The 7,485-nt window shown below is 33.2% G+C and overlaps 1 long non-coding RNA gene across 1 annotated transcript; it reads left to right on the plus strand.

Moving 5' to 3' along the window:
* Positions 1-263: 263 nt before the first annotated feature.
* On the plus strand, positions 264-6,351 carry LOC111091885. The gene is made up of 3 exons (XR_005376732.1): positions 264-353; positions 555-658; positions 6,280-6,351. It is a non-coding gene; the product is annotated as an uncharacterized LOC111091885 (long non-coding RNA).
* Positions 6,352-7,485: the final 1,134 nt, after the last annotated feature.

Below are 7,485 nucleotides of genomic sequence, written 5' to 3' on the forward strand. Positions count from 1 at the left end.
TGCAAGTTGAATAATTATAATGACATGTATGCAAATGCAATTAAGAGTGCTCATATATGCAAATAACTGTAACTTCCAACTTTATAAATATTTCAGTAATTCCATAACGATAACATTTTTCAGGAAATGATTGCCTATTTCATCTTATTGAAATGTATTATAATTAAATATTTCTTTTATATATATTTTGAGATGGTAAAGATATTCAAGTTTTATTGGAACCCTTAATACATCCTGCAACAATTACTATTGTACAACCTGGAGGGATGGTCAGAAAGACGTAGTTGTCCAGTTAAATTGTTGGCATTAGATCACAAACCTCAACTCACCTCTCAGCATTTGACAAAAATCAGGTACTGGTCTCTCCATACCCCAATCATTTCTATTTTTTTTTTTAATTATATCCATGACATTTTATTTATGCTTTTGCCTCTTTCCCATTGTTTTTGTCACACATACTAACTTTAACCATTTCCTCCTCAACTTTACTTATTTCTATATTTCTGACCTCCTTCTGATTTATTCATATCTCTGTTTATTTTTTCAAACCTTAGGCAGCCTAGATATTTTTCATGGTCCTGGATTATATATAAAAACATCATGGATTCTCTCCTTGGTGCTTTGCCATGTTTTGGTTCCAAAACAATAAGAACAATAGGTAAGAAAGAAACTTTTTACTTGTATCTTCTATTATTTAAATATAATCATGTAGTCAAGTCAAATTTTTAATTCTGAAAATTTTGTAATTATAAGCCAGAACAAATTAAATGTATTACATTGTCAATAGGTGTTATAAACCATGGAGAAAAGGGATAAGAACAAATTAATATTAATAGAAAAAAGCAGGCAGCCCTGGTGGCTCAGCGGTTTAGCGCCGCCTTCAGCCCAGGGCCTGATCCTGGCGGGATTGAGTCCCACCTCGGGCTCCCTGCATGGAGCCTGCTTCTCCCTCTGCCTGTGTCTCTCTCTCTCTCTCTGTCTCTTATGAATAAATAAATAAAATCTTTTTTAAAAAAAGAGAAAAGCTATGGATTAAAGTCTTTTCTAAAAATTTGAAATTGTACATTAATATAATAAAATTTCAGAGAAATTGTTCAGCAAAGAAATCTATTCATAGTTTACTTGAACACAAGATTTTCTAAACTCATTTGACAAATTATTTCATAAAACTGCTCAGTGATGTCTCAATTGATATACATTGAATGCTAAATACTGAATTGAGTTTGTGTACATTTTGCAGTAATTCTATATACACTTTGCAATAATTCTTTACTCTCTTGCCAATATTTCAAGTTCTCAATTTGAACCATGGTCATGATTCAATTAAAGCTCACATAATTCATGTAAAGTTAAGGAATGAAGTCCTTGGATCAAGGATCCTAAGAGAATATTTTGAATTTTAAAATTTTATCTTATATTTTACGAAATACCAAATATTAAGTTGTGTTGCAGCCCTATAGCTATGATACATACAGAGTGGAAGGAAAATCAGCTATAAGACTAATTATGAGTATTGCTACAATCCATTTTGTATTGACAGATAGAAAAATAGAAAAAGAAGGGATGCCTGGGTGCTCAGCAGTTGAGCATCTGCCTTTGGCTCGGGCTGCAATCCCAGAGTTCCAGGATTGAGTCCCATATCAGGCTCCCTGCATGGAGCCTGCTTCTCCCTCTCCCTATGTCTCTGCCTCTCTCTCTGTGTGTCTCTCATAACTAAATAAATAAAATCTTAAAAAAATAGAAAAAGAAGAGGCTAGATTTCTTGACACAAATACTAATTTGCTCCACCCGTAAGAACCAAATGAAAACTGACACAAATTAAAGCAGCAATTAAGCTAACACAATTATTCGTCTCTGAAATGAATGGGATTGAAAGAGATGGGTCTTCCTCTTGATGCTCCAGGGCAAATTATTTATATAGTTCTAAAAATCAATTAAAAATAGTTAATAACGTCTGAGTAAAATTAGTGTGTGTGTGTGTGTGTGTGTGTGTTTAAGAAGAAACTGTCATATACACTTGGTTTCCTTCCTTCTATGCAATAAGTGATAAACAGCTCACTAGGAAGTGCTCTCCATGAGGAATCAAATGAGTTTTGGTTGGATATTATTTCTCTAGGACCTAGCAAAGTTTTCTGCACCATATAAGTGCTCAATAAAAATAAGTGGAATTAATGAATATACTTGGTAGAGCAAAGCAAATGACCAAATGAAACTACCTTGTTTCATCTATATTTATGACTCTACCGTGTAGCATATTCATCAGTAATACTGATGAGTTATTAGTACCAAGATATATATATTGTGTGCATGTGTATGCACACATACATACACATATATAATCAGCATAAGCATTTGGTAAATTAATAAGCTGGTCTGATGCATGTAAGCAATAGTTCAGTTCTCTGAGGAGTGAACTATTCTTACTCAGGGCAGTAAACATAAGACATCTCAACATCTAATTTTTCAGAACTGGAATAGACCAAATGATCTAGTCTCATAAAAGTGTTTCTATGTTCTACACTATATAGCCTGAGAGTCCTCCTACCCAATCCTCCTTCCTCCCACTCTTCTTTTACAGATGTCAGACCTGCATTGGGGTATGAAAACTCTCTCACCTACTCTTGCTTCTTTGATCTTATCCACATGCCATTTGCTGTGTATAAGTGCCTTGGGCAGTGAACAACACTCAGTTCTGATAGATCGGGAAGATACCCAGGAAATTTCCTTTGGGAAATTTCCTTTCCATTGCCTAAATGGAAATGCTAAATAATAATCAAAGTGATTTCATTTTTAAGGTTCAAAGTTTAAGGAGGTTCCTAAAGCTACTGTAAAAATTATGATCAAGATCTAATGTTCTTTATGGTATTTGATTTTTTCATATTAATATGGCATATTTCTTTATATTTTATTCTTAGAGTATTTTATTTATTTATAGTCCTGTATTATTTCTGAATACTAAACCCTGGTCACATAAATGTATTGTTAATATCTTTTTCAGATTTTGCCTTTTACTCTCACTTTCTTTTGGGGACTCTTTTGGGTATTTACTCATGTCCTGGCTAATTGTTCAGCAAAAAAGTGTAATACATACCATCACCATTATATCATACTACATGGAATTTTAGTATTTACTATTTAGTTGAGCTACTTCTTATTTTAAATTTTAAATATGATATGGATTTTTAGACACTATTAGATATTTTGCATAGCTTAATTCATATTCAAATTACCTTATTATTTTTCTATCAAGTTTATGAATAATTTTAATTAGAGAGTTTCTTGAGTTTACAAGGCAAAAATCTTAAAAAATAACATTTTACCGATTAATTATGTATGTCAATCAGAATACAAAATAAATCATAAAAATAAATTGATTGTTGAAATTTATAAGAATCTATTAACCTCTAATTAAATATGAAATGCATATAACTTTTAGAGAATCTGTAATATGTAGATGAAGCAATAAAGCTATTAAAAAATCTGATAAATTAGTAGTGCTTAGGAAAAGTACAGACTCCCAAAAATATACCATGAGTATTAAGGCTACTAACACAAATTTCTCTCTAACAGAGCCTGGAATTCTCTATCTTTTTAGACCTGTCTGTAAAGCCTATTATTGAGATTTGCTACATTCATTGGTCATAAATATGTTAATGTAAATTCTTTTTAAAGTATTTTTATCTCCGTGAAACCTAAGATCAGAGGAAATGCGGAAAGTTATTTGAATTAACCTCCATATTTTTGCTTACTGTCCTAACTCCAAAACATCACAATCTAATCTGGGAGGCTAAGGTGATTCAAGGGTGTGAGATGAGTGCCTGAAGCAGGGGTAGAAGTTCATGGAGGTTGGAGAGGCGCAAAGGAATTATATAGGAAGAAGCTGAAGATGAATACTTCTTTTTTAAAAAATATTTTATTTATTCACTCATGAAAGACATGGAGAGAGAGAGGCAGAGACAGTCAGAGGGAGAAGCAGGCTCCCCACAGGGAGCCCCATGTGGGACTCAATCCTAGGACTCCGGGATCACACCCTGAGGCAAAGGCAGATGCTCAACCGCTGAGCCACCCAAGTGTCCCAAGATGAATACTTCTTATTTCAATACTTAGGAAATCCCATTTCTCTCTTTTCTCCCTCATGCATCTTTTGGTAAATTTTATGTTAGATCCGGAATAGAGGAGCTATATCAGTAATTTAGCTCAAATACAACATGGGCTAAATGGAATTTTGTGAGAAGAAACTGCTAGACATAACATTGCATTGCACTTTTGAGAAAACCAATTTAGAACCCCAAATAACATACCTATAAATAAGATTTTATGACAAAACCTGTGTACAAACTAGAAGTTGTTCACCTAACTAAAATAAATACTGCTTTTCTTGAAAACAAGACATGACTCTTCTAAACATTTTCTTTATATTTCTAGAATGTTTCAATCCATGTCGTGAAGCATCATAGATACCTGAAGTATTAGATACCTGATGTATTATGAGACAGTTATTCTCTCAGAATAATGTGTTTAGTGTGGGTTGCTACGGTGACAAAATAAATGACACCTGATGTACTGGTGTTTAAAATTGTAATAGGAAGGCCACAGGTTTGTTTGGTAGCTATGATTCAGCCTTACTGTATAAAATGAATGTTCATTATAATCTTCTTTAAAATAATGTTTAAATGATAAAGGAAGAACATTTTCTAATAACCTCTTCAGATTCAATCTGATGACTTTGAAATATGACTGCGAAGTAGAAGTATGAACTTTCTATTTTATTTATAAGTTAATTTCGATGTGGGAAAGAGTATCCCGTTTCAATTTTCGTTTTTGAGACATAGAATCTTGTATTTAGGAAGTATCATGGACTCTTTCATGCCATGGGTATGTTTAAATAAATCTCAGCTCATGAATGATTGATCTTAAGGAATTAGAAAACATCTCTAGGGTGAGCAATTAGATCTCTTTTTATTGTTGAGTTCTGGTTCAACAGGCATGAAATTCTAGGGCATGGATTGTGAGTTACAGTACTCCAGGGTCCTAACTCCATTGGCAAGTTCTGATACTTTCAAAATGAAATACCAGCTTCATATTCAAAATCCCCCTTTGTTCAATGATCCTTGTAATGCATTTTGATGTTTTAATCTCTCAAGTGTTGGTTGAGTCCAGGTTTAGAGAATACCTTCAAAGTTGCCATAGATATTCAGTGAAAAAGATATCCAGTGCATTGCACTATGCAAAAAAGATGAATAGGTTGATGCACAATTAGACACATTTTACATAATTAACTTGCTATTTTTAGTCAATGTTGAGTGTATGAACACCTTTTTTTTTTTTTTTTTTTTTGTCACTGAGCTTGTATATAGCCATGTGATTATTTCTAACCAGTGATATATGAGTAGATATGTGATGTGTGTCATTTTGGGCCAGAGAGTTTATTTTTGATGGCCAATTTTCTGGCCTTCTCTTCTCATATTATAGTAATTGTGAAGCATGTGTCAGAATGAGGCCTTTAAACAGCCTGATTTTGTGTGTGATAGCAATGAGCAGAGGCTTCCACTGTCAACCCACATGAGGCATGTAATTAAGAAATAAACTTCTTCTGTTGAAATTAGTCTACATGTTAGGGTAGCAGAACATAGCTTATCTGGCTAATAGAAAGATGGAGATGGATATTTATACAATTACTAGGTAGCTATCATGTAAAGTATACAGGAAATATTTCCTCCTCCATAAAAAAGAAACTCTTTACTGGTTTAAATTTGCCACATCAGTATTTTACACTGTCTAAAAATAAAACAAAGCTAAACAAAAAATAAATAAAAATCACTCAACTTTTTCTTGAATGATCTTTAAAGTCAGTGTGGTAAGCATTTGCATATTTATGTGCATTAATACCAGATTATGAAAATATCAATAATTGGGTTAGATTCAGAAGAAATTTTAACTCCAGCTCTTTATTTCACAAAGATAACTCAAATTAAGAGATTTTTTTAAATAATAAATTTATTTTTTATTGGTGTTCAATTTGCCAATGTACAGAATAACACCCAGTGCTCATCCCGTCAAGTGCCCCCCTCAGTGCCTGTCACCCATTCACCCCCACCCCCCACCCACCTCCCCTTTCACCACCCCTAGTTCATTTCCCAGAGTTAGGAGTCTTCATGTTCTGTCTCCCTTTCTGGTATTTCCCACAATAATAAAAATATGTGCTAAAAGCCCAAGTTTTCTGAAAACTAGGTTACATTTCCATTACTTAAGACACATTTCCTTCATATCACCATCTAGCTGTATGCAGAGAACAGTCCAGAAATGTTGGAGAGGAAGGGGTGTGTTGGCAGGTAAGAACTCTTAAAGAATGTATTTGAAGATCGAGAAGAAAAAGCTATAGAAAGAGAAATGGTACAACAAACTCTACATCACAACACTTTAGAGCTATTCCTGCATTTTTTACGTGAAAGTCATACAATTATTGTTCCAAAGAGACTCTGGTTGGCTATCCAGTCCTCAGGTCCGTATCTCACATGAGTCACAACCTTTTTTCCCCAAACATTTAAATAGCTATTATAAGTTATAATCATATATCAAACTTCTAAGCAGATTAATGTACGCTTCAGAATCTTCAGACAAAATTCTATTTTCCCATTGATAATCTCTGGATCTGTTGGTCTAGTCTTTATATTTTTTTCCAGTAACAAGTAGATGTGTAAGGATTCCCCCCAACACACTGTGCTTCTGCTTTAGAAGAAAGGATACCCCGATTCTTTCAAAACATCCTCAAAATAATGACCTGGGACTAAATTAACATTTCTAAAAGTCACTGAGATTTTCGGATAAAATTCAGTACAAAAGCACCCAGTTAAATTTTATTACCACTTATCAGGATTGGGCTACACTTAGTATGGTATCTGTGCTTTGTTTATCTCTGTTTTAATAGGCATTTCATTGACATTTTGATAGACTCCTCCAGTGCTTGAGGTTATTAAATTCTGTGCTTCAAGTTATTAAAGTCAGAGAAAAGCAATTAAAATCACTCCTTTGATCGTGCATTATTCACTTATTTTTAGCCTCGGATATTGGAGTGGAAAATTTTTAAACGCAAAAGGTTTTAGATAAGTTTGAGGAGATATTTCTAAATAACAACAATAGTAAATCTACAATTATTTTTTTAAACTGCTGTTTAGACATTTTGAAATGCAATTATCATTGATTGTCACTATATATATATGTATGTGTATATATATATATATACATACACACACGCACACATGCATGGCTGCCATTGTTGATACTTGCCTTTCTTCTTTCTTGAAAGGAGGGCAAATTATGTGAAAAATATTATTGACAAATTCAGAAGTTATATGTCCTTGCAACTCTGGCAAGGAAACAACTTCAAATAAGGTTTATTTCACATTAAGTTTTACTTATATTTTATATGACAAAGATTATAGTTCACTCATTCTATGGCAAAGAAACAGTGAGGTGACTCAAGTT

This window comes from Canis lupus, chromosome 23 (genome assembly GCF_011100685.1).
Source record: "Canis lupus familiaris isolate Mischka breed German Shepherd chromosome 23, alternate assembly UU_Cfam_GSD_1.0, whole genome shotgun sequence".
Classification (NCBI taxonomy): Eukaryota; Metazoa; Chordata; class Mammalia; order Carnivora; family Canidae; genus Canis; species Canis lupus.